Genomic DNA, 18585 nt, shown 5'->3' with positions numbered 1-18585 from the left:
AAGGGTCGTGTTTTCTTGGCTTCCTCCATTCACTCGTGCTCTTTATAGTTCTTCTGTGGAGTCACCTGAGCTCTGAGGCTACGGATTTCTGGAGACTTCTGATTTAGGGCTGAGCGTTCCCAGATCTATTTCTCTGTCTCTGTCTCTGTGTCTCTGTCTTTCTTTCTGTCTCTGTTTTTCTCTCTGTCTCTCTCTCTCTGTCTCTGTCTCTCTGTCTTATTCAATTATGCTCAAAATTTAGGCTACTTTATGACATACTAATAAAAAATATTCATATAAATAGCCATTAAAACATAATATAGGGTCTGAAGTGATAGGTCTGTTAATAAGATATTTGCTGTGTAAGTATTACAATCTGAGTTTAGTCCCCAGAATTCATATACAAAATGAGACATGATGGTCCATGTTTATATTCCCCAAACTGTGGCTGCAAACTGCTGAGCATCCCTGGGATTTGCAAGTCAACTATCATAACCCTAACATACTTTGTAGGCCACAGGCCAATGAGAAACTCTGTCTCATAAAACAATAAATAAAGCTACTAAAGAAAGAGAACCAAGTTTGCTCTCATTTCTATATGCACACACATGTATGCTTTAATGTACAAGAACACATCAGCATACATATACAATGAAATATAGCAACATCGAAAACATCTTTATTTTCCAAATCACTATATAACTGTTGGATATTAATGGGTGGATATAGGTTGCACATTAAAATAACTTCACAACTTAAAGCACTTTAGCAGACTGTATTGGAGGATGTGAAAAAGAGAATTGTTTTCTCTTATCTTGATATCCAGAAATGTCTTTGCTGAAATGGCAAAAGTCTTTCGTGAGGGGAAAATGGCTCAAACAAAAGTCATCTTTTGCTTTCTGTGTTGGTGGGAAATTTTCTGGTGTTTCAATGTTTTCTCAATTTGTACAATGTGAGAAAAGTGGTTTGATATTGATTTCCTTTGGTTGGTGATATTTCTGCTACAAATAAGAAGTTTTGCAAAAGCATAAACGACTAAGGATGATTGTTGACTACGTGGCACTGTCAGCCCCACTCTGCTTCTTGAGAAAAGATTCCTTGTCCTACCCATAATCCACTGAGAGTGCTCTGATGGTTTTCTTGTCTTTTCTAATGACAGGAGCTATGTGCTAGTTCAAAGTCTGTTCTGGAAAGAAATCCAGGTAGAATATTGTTTATAACAAGACAAAGTTTAATATTAATAAACAAATGAGTTAATAGTGATTAGTCTCTGATATTTCGAAAATATACTGTTTAATAACTAAGACAATTTTTTCTGAAATTAATTCTAACTCAACAAAAATATATTTAATCAATAATTTGTGTTTACTAATATAATTGAAAAGTTTTCTTATTCCTTAGCTAATGAAAGAATATGAGCATTTTTCTTGACATAGGCTTCACTGTTATTTCATCTCTTATACAAGTGAGGAAAATACAGTGAAGAGAAGCACTCAGATTGGACAGTGGGCTGGGTCATTTGAAACATCTCTGGCACCACATACCATAGCACAAAAGAAAGGATTCCTCCTTCCAATACCATTTTCAGGTTGCCTTTCTAATTTCAAAGACCCTAGACAGCCCATACCACTTGAGTTGGGCCTTTGTTGCACTTTATAGCATTTGATTTTCCAAGTTTCACATCTTCTACCACAAAGAGTCATTTCCTTATGACAAAGCCAGAAATACTTAGAAAATTGCAGTGACGGAAACTTATGGTGTAAGTACATACATGGGTTTAAATAAAGTGAAGGTCCCCATTGTTTTCCCTAAGTATGTCTTCTTTAGTATTGTTTTTTTTTTTACACGTTTTGGTGGTAAATATACTTTCTCATTCCCGAAATGACTGTCTTTGTAGTCTTTAACGTAACATATCGACAAAGAAGGTAAGCCTTCAGTATGTGGATTTTCACCTCTGTTATCCACCTAATATTTTTGGTGACTGTGGGAGCATTCCTGAAAGAGAAAATGCCATGAAAGATATAATACATAAAACACAGATCTAAATGTGTACATTGCTCATAGGAGACAATTGTCAATGTTCTCAATACATAAAACAAAAGTTGAAATGTGGAATATAATATTCCTTTATTAGTTAGTTTTCTGTTGCTGTGATCAAATACCATGAAAAGAACCAAGTAGGTGCTCAGGAAGAAGAGCAGCAGGTGGCAGGCATCATGATAAGAGCAGAGGGAGGAGAGATCACAGGAAGGAGAGAGGGAACTGAAAGTAGTGTGAGGCTTTTAGCACTAATAGGCCACGCCCAGTGAGGGACTCCTCATAACCTCTCCAAACAGTGCCCCAACCGGGGACCAAGTCTTATTAAAACATTTTTCTTTGGTTCTAATTCTTTCATATATAAGATCCCAACAGCAGTTTCTCTCCCTTCTTTCCTCCCAGTCCCTTCCCCCAACTCATCTCTCTCCACTCCCATCCACTCCTCCTCCTCCTCCATTTCTCCCCAGAAAAGGGCAACCAAACATGGCACATCAGGGTCTAGTAAGAGCAGCAATCTCCTTGCTTAGTAAGGCTGGAGGAGGCAATACAGTAGGAGGATAAAGGTCCAAAAAAGCAAGCAAAAGAGCCAGAGACAGTCCCTGTACCCTCTGTTCAGAGTCCCACAAGAAGACCAAGCTACACATCCATAACATATATGTAGGAGGCCTAGGTCTCTATGGTTGTTGGTCAGACACTGAGATTGACAGTTAGTAAATGGGAGCTGATGAAAGGGACCAAAATTTTAAATTCATGAGCATACAGGAGATATTTCTCACTCAGACAACCACAATCTCTTACATTTTTTGGTTGTGAACCTAGCCTTTGATGGTTGAGCCAGCTCATCATCTCAACCACCACAATCTCTTAGAATCTGCTTTTAGAATCTGCTTTTGTTGCTACTGTATCTGGACCATTTTCCATTTTTTTCCTTCTTGGATATTGTGTGTAGAAAATGATCCTATAACACTACACATTTTGAAAAAGGAATTAGGAGATCCAAGATGGTGACCGGGATCTCACACTGTGTCTGATCACTGGGACAACAGTGACTACTGCACAGTGACCTAAGGAACAAACTGAGAACTACAGAACACCAGTGCTGGTATTTCCCAGGTGGAGGGGTCCACATTGTATGGAACACAGCTGGGTGAAGGAGAGATAAACATGTTTTTGTTTAGATCCCCAGTGTGGGATGAAGAACAGACTTGTAAGAGAGCAGGTGATGTTTATCCCCTTAGAAGTCGAACCACGTTGTCTGGGAGCTTAGCTGTTAACAGCTGAAAAACATCCTTGAAAAAAATTCTGAAAGGACATATAAATGTGAGCCAAAAACAGGAGGTGTGGTCTTTGGAGACTTGGCATAGAGTGTCTGTTCATCGCTGGCTTTCCAGACGCTCCTCGATAGACCACACTCCAGTGAAGGCTTTGGAGCTCCAGGCTCCGGCTGAGGTTCGGGTTCCAGTTGCTCCAGGTTCGCATAAGAAAATCCTGATGGCGGTGCCAGGAGAGTTGTTCCTGGGAACTGATACCTGTAAGGTTTAATTTTTAAGTTCTTTAATCTTCTTTTCCTCAGGTTTACGCTAGTTGGCTTATAAGGAAGGTAGGCTCGTTTGATAAGTTCATAATAAAATAAAATTATTAAGAAAATTGAGCCTACAGCTGGGTCCAGCCTCTGAACCACCTGACTAATCTACAGAAAAGTCCCTGTGCTCCTGTAAGTGGGTGCACAGTCTCCAAAGTCTAGCCACTCACCTGCAAGCACAGGGTACCTGCGTTCTCCATGTGTCAGAATAAACTGAAGTCTACAAAACAACAGTGTCCCTGTCCTCTATCTGAGGAAGGGATGATGGGAACTGGAAGATAAGAGTGAGGAAATAACAATTGGGATGTAATATAAATAAACTATAATAAAAATAAATATTTAAAAAATTTTAAATAATATAAAATAATTAGTGTTTCAGTACTTAGAGGTAAGTGGGATTCAGTATCAACATAAGAACTGTGTGGCATATTGTCTGAGCTTTGACCTCTGGTTAAATGTAATTTTCTGGGAAACATGTTTCAAACAGTTTCTTCATAATTGATTCCTTGTTTCTAGAAGAATGTGGTGGATGGATAATTTTCTTCAAATCCTGTGAATAGATCAAATGAAATATTGACTTGGAAAGTGGCTATCTGATTTACAAATAAAGAAGACATTGTCAGTCTTGAGACTAGCTGGTCTAAAACCTCTCAAGTTGTTTCCCATCGTTCTGGTAATAAAATATAAGCACTATATCAATGGACCCCCAACCCTTCCTCATTGATGGTGCCATCTCCTCCTTTTCCTTGTCGTTTGTGATCCAGTTTCATGGTCCATGCTTGTGTTGTAAAGTGATGATGCACTCAGTGAGTCATGATCTCTACTCTACCTAGGCCAATCTCCAAGTTTTGGAAGCCCTGAAAAACAGAAAGGTTTACATCTCTCAGGTCCACAAACCAAATGGGGAATTTAAATTTTGTTGCTTTAACGGAAGTTATAAACATTGAATGTGAAAATAATTAATAGTTACTTTTTAAGAGTAATACATATTTAAAGTAAGCAGATTACTACAGGTGAATGTTAGTGAGGCATAATGAAGATTTAATGGGAAAAAGTACATTATTTTATGTCTGTGGTCCAGTGTGTGTGCACACATTGTTGTGTTCTATCTCAATAACCACATCACAAGCCCCTTGTGCATCAATAGCGATGCTGAACCTATTTGACATTAGCTCCATATAGAAGGTGACTGCTTTTGTCAACATATCTTCATAATTTAGAATCAGCAACTACGTAGTTAACTTACATTAATGCTGTAGTAAAATACCTAATAAAAGCAACTTATACAAGGAAGAGTTTATTTTTATTCCTGATTTTAGGGTACTATTATGCTGGGGGAAATGAAGGCAGTGGGAGCCAGAGGCAAAGGGTTATGTTTTATCACCCATCAAGATATCAAGATGAAGAATGATGAACATTAGCACTCAGATACCCTCTTTTCTGTCCTAGTTCCTAGACAAAAAAAATAGAAGCACCTGTGTTTAGGTGGGTCTTCCCAACCCATTAGACCTACCTAGAAGCCTTCTCACAGACATGGCCAGGCCTTTACTTCCAGTGTTCCTAAATCCTGTCAGTTGCCCAATATTAATTACCACAGTGACTTTCATGATACATAATTGAAATGCAAGAGTTCATGCCAAACAACCCAAGCACATTTCCTGCCATGATCCCAGAATGATCTCTAAAATTATATTGCTAAAAAAATGCAAATGGTTACTCTCAGTGTAACTAGGGCAGAAGTAATACTTCTCACATGAGGCAGTGGAGGTGAGGCATGACAAGAAGAGAGAAAAAGGCCAAATTTTAAATTCTACTTACACCTTGACCACACACATCCGTGCCTTCCTTCAAATATCCCAATGACTATGAATAGCCTACATATAAATAAGATGTGTATTAAGAAAGGTAAGGACTTGCTGGCCCTGCACAAACCGTGTGATAGCTCACTAGACCTAGGCAGCTGAGTCCTAACTGTGGACAACGATATCCCTATACCTTATTTCTTTCATAGACAAAATAGGACTAACATAATAAACATGAAAAGATGTTTCCATTGCTTGCATATATGTGCACATGTATGTAATGTATATTCTGAATGGTTTTAAAATCAAATATGGAGAACCAGGAAGAGTTTTTCTGCATCCAAGATACATATTAACTGACAGAATATTATTATTTAATTCATAATTTTTTCAATATTTATTTTTAAAAATCCTCTTTAGCATTTTTCAGCATGCCTCAGAGTGTTTGTGGTAACAAACCCTGTAACAACTTCATTGAAAATATGTTTTTTAATGATCTTATAAGCAGTTAATGGTTCATGCAGATCAGATTATTAAATTAAAATCAGAAAGTTGATTTGTTTGAACAGCTACCACCAAAAATTGATGGATCAAACATGATTGTCAGTGACATTTTACTGTCCTTAGTCAGAAACAACCAGAATATATTTATCTTGCTATTTTCACTGACATTACCGAAATGTTCCTCATTGTTTGACCAGCTAATGGTTGAAATATTTATGTTTCTTTCATCATAAAAGTCATGTTCTATTGACCTGCTTTACCCACCAGTGTTAGTATTGCAATATGAAATGAAATCATGATTGTATACCATTTTGTTCACTGTTTTAAAAAGTCCTTCTCTTTACATTGGATTAAGAAAAAACTTCTCTGTCTTGTTTGCCAGCTGATTTCCAGGGCTTCCTCTTTGGGAATAATTACCTTGCAACAAAGCTGCTAAAGCAAATGAATCCCAATTCTATATTCAATGCAGTTCACTATGGCATCTTAAGCTCAATTATATAGGTAGTTTCTATTCTCAATTCAGAGTCTTATTTCCTTATAGATTTCAGGGTTCTAATTTGTATGTTGAGTGACAGGTAATATCAATGCAATTGTCCAAAGGAGATTAGATATAGAGCCCAGAAGAGGCAGGGGTTGGCAATGAGGAAAACATTCATTACCAATTAAGAGTACCTTCAAAACTGTCTTTGCATTGGTGTCAGTGTATTTTGGATAGGAAGCATTTAGTTAGACTGACATTAATTTTTTTTTGTTTACAATCAATTTTGATTCACTGTTCATTATAATAAAATAGAAAGTTCATGGAACACTAGAGCAAATGCCTATGGATCGGAAATATCATTTTGCACTACTGCTCAGGGCAGCAAATGAGTTAAAATCAGGGGTAAGAGCAATGTAGAAAGGCATACATTTGAATCACTGTTCTACCTCTGCACAACGAGAGCATTCTGCAGCCAAGGCTTTTAGGACATTCAGCTCTCAACTTGATTTATTCGCCGTGATAAGGGAGTTCAGATCCAGAAGTTAAGATGTGATGAGAATAAAGGCATTAGGCACTCAGCTGACCAGCTTTCCAATAGCACGGACTTGAAAGTGCTCTGAGAAATGACTTCGAAATAGAATTCTTCTTGTTGCTGAAGTCTGACTTTGTTTCAAGGTTGTAGTCAAAAGGGAAATGTTTAAGGAAAAAAAGACAACACTGGCTGGAGAGATGGCTTAGGAGTTGTAGAGAGCTCACTGCTCTTGCAAAGGACAAGAGTTCAGTTCGTAGCAATCCATATGGAGAATCATTGCCGCCTCTAATTCCAGGAAATCCAAACCCCATTTCTGTTCTCTGTAGTATATCAAACACATGGTGCACTTACACATACCCCATCACTCACACATACATGCAAACTAAATAAATATTTCAGTATAATACAATACCTTTTTCATTATTTCCAACTTAGCATTCGAGGTTCCTGAAGTAGACCTTGCAGCTAATAAGAATTACCATACAATTTCAGTTCAGAAAAAAAAATAAGTGATTTTAGAAGCAATAGTTGTTGGTTGAAAATTTATATAATCATGAAATAAAATGTTAATTAGAAAATCACCTCAAATAACATAAGCAAGAAGCATTAAAGTTAATATATTATGCTCTTTAAAGTACAGCAATCAATGAACACAAGAAAGTCTATGAGGGGATGGGGAATTGACTCTGGATTACATGCTTACCACACAAGCAAGAGGACCAGGGTACAGCTTCTCAGAATATACATCAAAGCTAATCAAGCTACCGCCATCAGCCTCAATACTTTCTTAAAAATCAGGGTCCCTGGAGCAAGCTAGCATGCTAGACTATCAGAATCCCTGAGCTCAGCGTTCAGCTATGAAGCCCTGCTTCCATAAGTAAAACGAAGAGTGATAGAGGAAGACACAGCATCATCTTTGACATTCACACACACACACACATGGGTGGATACCCTCCCCTCAACACACACTGAAAGCAACAACAAATTACCCTCAATCAAGCTTACTTTCCAAGAATTTTGAAGAAGTAGTAGTGGGCATTTTGGGGACAGCATAATACTCCTTATTTACAAATATGCAATGTACAGTTATAGCAATATATATGAATGTCTTATTAGGGGGCTGGAGAGATAGCTCAGAGGTTAAGAGCACTGACTGCTCTTTCAAAGGTCATGAGTTCAATTCCCAGCAACCACATGTTGGCTCACAAGCATCTATAATAAGATTTGTATACATAATAAATAAATAAATCAAAAAAGAGAAATCTTCCCTAAGAAAAATTATTTTTCACCTTTATGTACCATTGATCTACTTCTGCCATTTTATTGTAAACATAATGATGAATAGAATAAAAGTGAAAGTGGGAGGGGGTGGAGATGCTATACAAACAGTATTTTGTTCATTTGTAATTGCAGAGTGACTTTATTAGCTTTTTGTTATTCACTTTTCAATGTCACTTTATTTATTTGTTTATTTATTTTTGTTTCTTAATTTATTCAGATTACATCTCAATTTTATCCCCTTGCTTGTCTCCTCCCATTCCTCCCTCCCTCCCTCCCTCCCTCTTTCACCTTATTCGCATCCCCTACGTCTGTGACAGAAGGGGACCTCCTCCCCCACCATCTGGTCACAACCCATCAATTTTCATCTTGGTAACCTTCCTACTTTTTCTCTGAGTGCTGCCAGGCCTTCCTACCAAGGAACAGAGGTCAAATATAGGACAGTAGAGTTCATGTCAGAGTCAGTCACTGCTCTCCTCCACAACTGTGCATAATGTCTTGTCCCTTGGATAGATGTGAGTAGAGGTTCAATATTTACTGCATGTATTGTGTTTGGTTGGTACAGTACCTTGAGCAGACACCCCTGGGTCCTGATCTACCCATCATGATGTTCTTCTTTGCAGGTTTCTAGGACCCTCTGGATCCTTCTATTTCCCTATTCTCCAGGACTCCTCTCACCTAGAGTCCCAATAGGAGGTCCCCACATCTATCCCAATCTCCTGGTAAGTGAAGACTTTCCAGGTACATTCCTATTATGCTAGTGTCCAATTATAAGTGAGTATATACCATGTGAGTCTTTCAGAGTCTGGGTTAACTCATTCAATATGATTCTTAGTTCCATTCATTTGCCCACAAATTTCAGTATTTCCTTGTTTTTAATAGCTGACTAGTATTCCATACTATAAATGTACCACAGTTTCATTATCCATGCTTCAACTGAGGGACATTTAGGTTGTTTCCAGGTTCTGGCTATTATGAATAAGGCTGTTATGAACATGGTTGAGCATATGTCCCTGTGGTGTGGTGGAGCACCTCCTGGGTGTATTCCAAGGAGCGGAATAGCTGGGTCTTGAGGTAGCCCTATTCCCAGTATGCTGAGAAAGCTCCAGATTGCTTTCCAAAGTGGTTGTACAACTATGTACTCCCAACAGCAATGAAGAAGTGCTCCCCTTCCTTCACATCCTCACCAGCATGTACTGTCACTTGAGTTTTTTATCTTGGCCATTCGGATGGGTATAAGATGGAATCTCAGTGTCGTTTTTATTTGCATTTCTCTGATGACTAACGATGTTGAGCATTTCTTTAAGTGTTTCTCAGCCATTTGATATTCCTATCTTGAAAATTCTCGGTTTAGTTTGGAACCCCATTTCTTCATTGTGTTATTTGGGTTGGTGGTGTTTAATTTTTTTTATCTCTTTATATATTTTGGATATTAGACGTTTGTCAGAGGTAGGGTTGGTGAAGATCTTTTCCCAGGCTATAGGCTGTCACTTTGTTCTGTTGATAGTGTGTTCTGACTTACAGAAGTTTCTCAGCCTCATGAGGTCCTATATATTAATTGTTGACCTTAAGGCCTGGGCTGTTGGAGTTTTGTTCAGGAAGTTGTCTCCTATGTCGGTGAGTCCCAGGCTCTTCCCTAACTTTTCCTCTAACAGATTTAGTGTCTTTGGTTTTATGTTGAGTTCTTTAATCCACTTGGACTTGAGTTTATGCATGGTGATAAATATGTTTTTTTGTTCCCATATGAAGTTAAGAATTGATCTTTCAATTTCTTTAAAAATTGTGTAGGCATTTTGATAGGGATTGCATTGAATATGTAAATTGCTTTTGGTAAAATGGACATTTTTACCATGTTAATTCTCCCAATCCATGAACAAGGGAGATCTTTCCATCTTCTGATGTCATCTTCAATCTCCTTCATCAAAGATTTGACTTTTTTTTCAAGCAAGTCTTCCACTTGCTTAGTTAGAGCTACTCCTAGATATTTTATGTTGCACTTGTGGCTATTGTGAAAGGTGTAATTTACCTAATTTCTTCCTCTGCACAGTTGTCATTTATATATAGGGAGGCTACTGATTTTTTTTTAGTTAATATTGTATCCAGCTATTTGGCTGAAAGTGTTTATCAACTGTAGGAGTTCTCTGGTGGAATTTTGGGAGTCACTTATGCACACTATAGTATCATCTGCAAATAGGGATATTTTGACTTCCTCCTTTCCAATTTGGATCCCTTTGATCTCCTTTTGTTTTCTTATTGCTTTAGCAAGCACTTCAAGAACTGTATTGAGGAGATATGGGGGAAAGTGGGCAGTCTTGCCTGGTCCCTGATTTTAAAGGAATTTCCTTGAGTATCTCTCCATTCAGTTTGATGTTAACTATTGGACTGCTCTATATGGCCTTTATTTTGTTTAGATATGTGCCTTGAATCCCTGATATCTCCAAAACTTTAAACATAAATGGGTGTTGAATTTTGTCAAATGCTTTTTTTACATCTAAGGAGATGATCATGTGTTTTTTATTTCAGTTTATTTATACGGTGGATTACATTGATGGATTTTCATATATTAAACCACCCCTGCATGCCTGGAATGAATACTACCTGTTTATGGTGAATGATATGTTTGATGTGTTCTTATATTCTGTTCATGAGTATTTTATTGAGTATTTTTGCATCAATGTTCATAAGAGAAATTGATCTGAAATTCTCTTTATTTTTTGGGTCTTTGTGAGGTTTAGGTATCAAAGTGACTGTGGCCTCGTCGAATGGTTTGGTAATGTTCCATCCATTTCTATCTTTTGGAGTAGTTTGAAGAATAATGGTATTATCTCTTTTTTGAAGGTCTGGTAGAATTCTGCGGTGAAACAGTCTGGCCCTGGCTTTTTTTGGTTGGGAGACTATCAATGATTGCTTCTATTTCTGTAGGAGAAATAGCACTATTTAATTCGTTTATCTGATCTTGATTCAATTTTGGCAAGTAGAATCAATTAAGAAAATTGTCCATTTCCCTGAGATTTTCAATTTTTGTGGCATATATGCCTTTGAAGTAGGATCTTATGATTCTTTGTATTTCTTCAGTGTCTGAAGTTATATTTCCCTCTCCATTTCTGATTTTGTTGATTTTGATAGTGTCTCTCTGCCTATTAGTTAGTTTGGCTAATGGTTTGTCTATCTCTTGATTTTCTCAAAGAACCAGCTCCTGGTTTTGTTGATTCCTTGAATTGTTCTCTTTGTTTCTAATTTATTGATTTCAGCCTTGAGTTTGATTATTTCCAGATGCCTACTCCCCTTAGGTGTTTTTGCCTCTTTTTTTCTAGGATTTCCAGGTGTATCATTAAGTTGCTTATATGAGATGCTTCCAATTTCTTTATAAAGGCACTTAGTGCTATGAATTTTCCTCTTAGCACTGCTTTCAATGTGTCACACAAATTTGATTTGTTGTTCCTTCATTTCCATTGAATTTCAGGAAGTCCTTAAATTTTTTTTTTATTTCTTCCTTGACCCAGATGTCATTAAGTAGCAAATTGTTTAGTTTCCATATATGTGCAGGACTGTTGTTATTTCTTTTTTTTTTTGAAGTCCAGCCATAGACCATGGTTATCTGATAGGATACAAGGTATTATTTATCTTCTTGTATCTGTTGAGACTTTCTTTGTGACCTACTATATGATCAGTTTTGGAGAAGGTTCCATGGGATGCTGAGAAGAAGGTAGAATCCTTTGGTTTTGTTGAAAAGTTCTATAGATATCTGTTAGATCCACTTGATTCATGGCATTGGTTAGTGTCATTATTTCTCAGTTTAGTTTCTGTTTCAATGACCTATCCTTTGGTGAAAGTGGGGTGTTGAAGTCTCCCACTATTAATCTGTGGGGATCAATGTGTGGTTTAAGCTTTGTTAATAGTTCTTTTACAAATGTGAGTCCCTTGTATTGAGAGCATAGATATTCAGAATTGTGATGTCATCTTGGTTTTCTTTATCTTTGATGAATATGAAGTGTCCTTCCTCATCCCCAGTGTGGCTGTGTGTCCCAAGTCTCACACTCTGCCACTGTGGCTGCGCAATGTGTCCACAGATGTCTAGGCCCCCATGTGACACCTGGGCTTTCTCTGGACTGGCATGGTGTGGTTGTGGGTGGGAGGTCTGAGGACATGTCCACCTGTTTCCCCAAGATTTCCCTAGGCCAGGAGCTCTGATGCTTTCCTGCAAGGATTTCAGTCCCAAATACTGAGTTCACACTGCCAAGTAAGGCCACAGTTCACAGCTCGCAGATCGCAGTCAGCATCCTGTCCAGGCTCTGGGGGCTGGTCTGCTGTCCTTCATGGAGTGCTGGATGACCAGAGGTCTGACTAACCTGTGGTCCACACTGTGTGGATCTCTCTCATCCTGTTATCCCCAGCTCCAGTGGTCCGTGGCTCCCAGTAGCCTAAAGCAGCATTTTACCCAGTCCCCTCTATGTTTGATTGTTGATGGCCTGGGGAAGAAATGCTTACCACTGAGATAAAGTTATTCTCACTGTACCCCAGAAAGGAAGCGATAAAAATTCTTAATGTTATTTTGTAATGCAACTAACGTCTTTCCCTTTTTTGGAAAACATTTTATGTGTATGAGTGTTTTGCTCTCTATATTTATGTCTGTGTATCACATAATACCTGGTAGCAACATTTTTTTTTTTTTTTGCTATTTCAGTTGTGATCTTACATCTAGCACCCTCTCCATTCCAATCCCTTCCAAACCCCAAAACTAGGTAATAAAGAAGGTTTATAGGGGAAAGGGACATAGACCTCTTTAGACTACTTGCTAATGATTAGGGATGTCAAGTTCCTTGGGGTAGGGTTGATCTTCACTGTCAGGATATCCAATTTTTTCTACTTCATCACTTTGCTCATGACCAGTTGACAAACTGCAACAACACCAAACAGAAACACCAGTCTTTTTCTTTGGAACACCCTCAGCCCCTCTCGGGGCTCTGGAATTTATACTCTCTCAAAAATCACCAGAATTCCAAACATAAACTATCTGCAGCTGGCAAAAACAAAACAAACCAACCAACAAAACAAACCATCCCTTATGGTGTGCAAGGCAAATCATAATCACCTACTGTGAGGCCGCCTCTTATCCTGTACTTGGGATTAAAACAAAAAGATATTTACATAACATAACTGGTTTGTAAAGATATCAAAACTCTCACTACAACCCTGGTGCCTACAGAGGCAAAAAAAAAAAAAAAAAAAAAAGTCATCATATTCCCTGAAATGAAAATACTGTGCAGTTCTGATGTACCATGTGGGTGCTAAGAACTGAACCTTGGTCTTATGCTAGATCATAAAAACATATTTCATGAAAATCAAAGGCTACTGTACAGCCCTCATGGTACCCGTTATTTGAAGGTGACAGTTCTTTTAGTACAGTGATAACTTTATTACTAATCCACCTTAGGCAAATATTACAGCTTGTTTGGTTCCAAGTATCCTGCACAAGAAACATTTTTTTGAGAAAAGGTGCAAAAATTTAACAGGGTGAGGAGAGTGAAAGGGGAAGATTGCAGAAAGGCAGAGCAGAGGGAGTATGCTTAACACACAACGTACACTTTCACAAACTTGTTTTGTGTAACAGTCCATGTGCAAAGAACATACATCATGAACACCAAGCTATAGAATATGTGAGCATGCCCGTGCGTTTCTGATGCATATTTGGCAATGACAGTTACAGATGGCGTACTATTAGCACTTTTTACAAGGGTGATGTCTGCTAATACTCACAGATGCTTCCTTTAGCAGTTGACAGAGTTTGCGTTCAATCTAACTCCAACTGGACCCAGATATTGCTCTTTTGCACATATGAGCCATGATACTTAAGGAAGGTTATATCCCTTAAAATAAAATTTACAAATTAACTTAAAATGTGTTATCACATTCCTACTGAAGGTCAAAAACGAGATAGGAAGCACTTTAGCTTATAATTCACAGTAACTGACTGGATACGACTTTTTTTATAAGGAAATTTTAGTCAGTGCTGACTCGTGTGTTCTTGTGCTCAACATTAACGACAGTTTAAATTGCTGAGCACAGAGGCAGCTAGTGGAGAAGAAGGCAACCTTTCCCTGAGACTCATTAGATCTGATGTGCAGGTCAAGAAGGTGAAAAAATGGAGTTTGTCGTGAATGACTGACTGTACGCGCTAACGTATTTTAGGAAATGGCTTAACAGAGTTCATTGTAAAAATCCAACTCTAAACATGCCCATCTAATTCTCAGCCAGCTAAGTTGTAGCTTGTGCAAAGTAAAAGATGAGTAGAAGATGTCTACCCATAGCAGCAGAGAAGAATTTACTAAAAATCTCACATGGGAGACTGCCCATTCTCTAGGATGTGGGCCTTGTCCTGGGTACTTTTATGTGAACTGGACACTAGCTACAGTTATCTAAATAGAAGAAGCTCAATTGAGGAGGTGTCTCTCTATGATCAGATGTATGGTATTTGTCCTAATTAGTGGTTTATAGAGGAGAGCCCAGCCCATCATATGTGGTGCCATGCCTGGGCTGGTGGTCAGAAAGCAGACTGATCAAGTTGGTAAGCAGCACCCACCATGGCCTCTGCATCAGTCCCTGCCTCCAGATCCCTGCCCTCTTGAAGTTCCTGTCCTAACTTCCTTCATAGTCAGTGATAAGGAACAGTAATATGGAGGTATAAGCCAAATAAACCCTTCTCTACCCAGTTTGCTTTTTTGTCATGGTGCTTCCTCATAGCAGTAGAAACCCTAAGACAGCTCTGCTTTGTACACATACAGGCAGCACAGTGATTGCGCACAGTGGGCTAAAGAAAAAAGAGCACATGATTTAGGGAAAAATATAGTGGTGAGATGGAGGAAAATTAAAGAGGATGGAACAGTGTATATATAATATTCTCAACCAATTAAAAGTGTTTAAAAATACTAAACAGGGAACACATATTAGCTGCTGCGAGGAGGTTAACGGTCCTGAGAGTGTGGAGTATCATAATCCACCGGTTTCTGCCAGTTCAGAGTCTCTCCAGTGAGATTCCAGGTCACATACATCTCAGAACGAAAAGGACTTCCTTTCTCCCAGCCTCTGCCCTAGGGTGAGTTGCTCAGCTGGAAGTTTTTCTGAATTTACCAGAACCTAGAAGAATATCTAATGATGTAGCTGAGTCTCACCGAATTTGTTAGTGGTTGTTGTCTAGGAAAAAGACCAAACCTGGGCAAAGCAAGGGGACTGCACAGTGGACATCCCTGGCTGTCTTCTATACACTAGGACTGGCTCTGCCTGACGCCTGACATATCAAACACTTCATAGTATCCACGGGCTCCCAGACACGGTCTAAGTCACACTATCACCCCTAGCAGAACATCATCAAGTCTTGGCAGAGTATGAGAAAGGTATTGAAAGATTTATAGGCATGCCAGAATCGCTCTTCTATTCTCTGCACTATCTAGTCAGCCCCAGCCCAGCTAGTTTCATACCAAGTAAGTCTGTGTCTGCGTCTGTGTGAGGTTTTGGATGTTGAGAGGAAACGACTGTCTTTAAGTTGATGGCAATTCAGGAGGCCCTGCAGCCAGACTGGTTCCAGTGACTATCGGATGAGGAGGCGTCTTGTGCAGAAGCAACATCCACCAAAAGGCCCAGGAAGTCTGTGCATCCATCACTTGTGTTCCTGGACAGCTGTTTGTAACTGCAGGGAGATTCTGAGGTCCTTCAGAAGAGTGTGATCCTTGGAGTAATTGAAGGTGGAGACATGATGGAAGAGGTTGGGGTCCACATAAGAGACAACCAAATGACCTGTGGGAAGCTTCCCTTTGGATGATTTTCAAGGGAATCTATCAGTCACAGAAGCCAGGTTACGTTTGCTGTCATCGGTCACTGCAGAGCTGCCAGAGGACAAACCAAGGCTCATCTGTGGTGTCAGCCAGCCAGATGAAGCGCTTGAGTGTTTTGAGAGAGGAGTGAATTCATTTGAGAGGTTTTTTTCCCCATATCAAGTGATCAGCAGGGCTGTGCCCTGACTTTTACCCTTTGATTGCCAACCGAATCATGAAGAGACATTGTTGAAAAAAAAATGGAATCCAAGAAGAAATAAAATGCTTGAGTAAAATGAAGACAATGGAAGCAACTGGATGCAACCAAGAAACGATATCATTTGAAATTAATCTGAAGGGGAAAAAAGTACCAGGAAGACTTTGACCCGCTCGTGAGGGTGCTCCAATTATTGCTGTAAGAATCCCACTCACGCATACATCCACCATCTGCTGGTGACCAGCGAGCTCCTGGCCCAAATCCTATAACTTGGAAAACGACTTCCAATTTTCCTGCTCCATCCGAGAAGCACTGAAGAGTGTCATACTAGCACAGTCTTGAGAACTGGAAAGTCCAAATCTGCCTCGTCTCTAAAAAGAATAAAGCGGCAGAAACCTGAGCTCTCAGTGTTTATGGTGGGGATTAAGACCATCTGCCCAGACTGCCCACAGGAGCAGAGGGAAGGCCTTCATCAGAATGACTTGAATTGTGACTTTTGATTTTTCTAGACTTATTCCGCCAGTGGGTAGAGAGTCATTTAGTTGAAGACAAAAGCATTAGATGTGAGAGAGACTTGAAAGGATCATGAGGTTCTAGGAATTATTGGGGTGGATGCAGGCCGAGTGGAGATGAATTTGTGGGTAGCTTGTCATAGCTGGAGGCACAGCTATTGCCTGGAGAAGTCGAGCTGATTCAACCAAGGGTTTAGTTTGTTTCTCCTGGTGATCTCAGGGGCTTTTGAACTTAGTGCTTCCATGGTGCTGCGGTCACTCAGACGGGGCTTTCTTGACTTAATCACTCTCTATTGAATACTCGGCTCAAATAGTGCTTTTGTGAACAGTTCAGTTGACTTCATTTGGCTACTTGTGACCTGTCTTCCAAATGCCACTATGCTAGCCAGTTAGGAACCAAATTTTGCCTGGCTACTTGATCTGGCTGTGCAAATCCAGCACGACCTGCCCCAGGCTCATAACCTGTAACTGCATAATAACTAGCTCTTTTGCTTGGGGAAGATACCTTTGCTGTGTGTTGAAGTGGCTATAATTCTGGCATGACAGTAAAAGATCAGTTTCCATTCCACCCAAGTGTAAACTCAGGCAAATCCTGACTTTTCCAGGACTGTTTCCTCATGAGTGAATGCTGACAGGCATAGAGGGTGGGACCAACTGACTCTGCTGGAAGCAATATGTTTCGAATCTCAACCATACTCAACACCCTTATTTATTAATCACTATTGGCCCAACTTTATGTTGTTGTTCTTTTCTTAATGCAGCAATAAGTTTGTCCTGTGGGTTTTGAAGTGCTTGGTGAATTAGCATACTCAGACCCTGAGGTTGGTTGTCCTTCCTGGGTTCTCTGTAATTCTCCGTTTTTGTTGGTGGCATAACAGAGCTTTCTTGTATGTGTTTTCTAAATGTATCAATTATTTTAAGGAGTACATAAAACATATGCATATAACAGCAGTTTTTATAAAAATAAATACAATTTAAAAGATTCAACTTTTGTTGGTATAAGAAATGCATTTCTTATATTTTATTGGTTTTCAATCTGTAGTGGCCATTACTGAAAATTGTATATAGTAATTCTGTAGTTACTGTATTTTTATGTGTTGGAAGTCCAACTTTGCATTTCATTTTTGTGGTATGACTTCTTTGTGAATGCATAGGAAAATTTATTGAGACAGAATTTCTGTTCTCCTTGATCTGTGTTGAATGTATTTTGTACTTGCTTATGTGTTTGTATTCTTGGCCAATACTAATCCCATTATTGAAGGATAATTAGTAAATATGCAAGATCCATATAAATATATGAGTTTTATATTCAAAGCACTGAAAATTATTTTAAACATTGTTAAGTTCCCTGGGTCTTTTTCTTATCAGCATATTTGAAAAAAATCTCTCTCTTTATGTTGTAAATGTAGTAAGGACAATAGCCAATAAACATTTTAATAAAAAAGAAAAGATACTAATACAATACTAATAATGGAGTGATGATTAAAAGCCACATTCTATTTGTCCAATGGATCTTCAAGCAAACATTCATGATCATCCCATTGAATATAATCAAATACACCCACAAAGAAGCTGACAATACTGCTCAATAAGCCTGTTTTTGTTTTGCCTTATTTTGTTTTAATCATTTGTTCTCATTCCAACAACTCAATTTAATTCCAGCAGAGTTTGCATTTATGACACTTCTTTACAAGTGCATATATCACATTTGTTTATAATTTTCCTCTTGCATCATTTCTATTTAATTTTTTCTCCAAAACATATTTGGATTTTTAGGAATATGGACTTCTTTCCCCTTGTTTTTCTATTGCCCAGTGTAGGCCAAAAGTATTTTCTTGACAAATTACTTACAG

General features: G+C 38.7%; 1 pseudogene across 1 annotated transcript; it reads left to right on the top strand.

Annotated features, from left to right (window-relative positions):
- Positions 1-1860: 1860 nt before the first annotated feature.
- On the top strand, positions 1861-16489 carry LOC311578306 (queuine tRNA-ribosyltransferase accessory subunit 2-like; annotated as a pseudogene). Its single transcript has 5 exons — positions 1861-1904; positions 3408-3547; positions 10931-10965; positions 15354-15678; positions 15898-16489. The product of its transcript is annotated as a queuine tRNA-ribosyltransferase accessory subunit 2-like (transcript).
- Positions 16490-18585: the final 2096 nt, after the last annotated feature.

This window comes from Acomys minous (assembly GCF_964271855.1).
Source record: "Acomys minous genome assembly, chromosome: 2".
NCBI lineage: Eukaryota > Metazoa > Chordata > Mammalia > Rodentia > Muridae > Acomys > Acomys minous.
The sequence above is the reverse complement of the archived record's forward strand: the minus strand, read 5'-3'. Positions and strand labels throughout refer to the sequence as shown.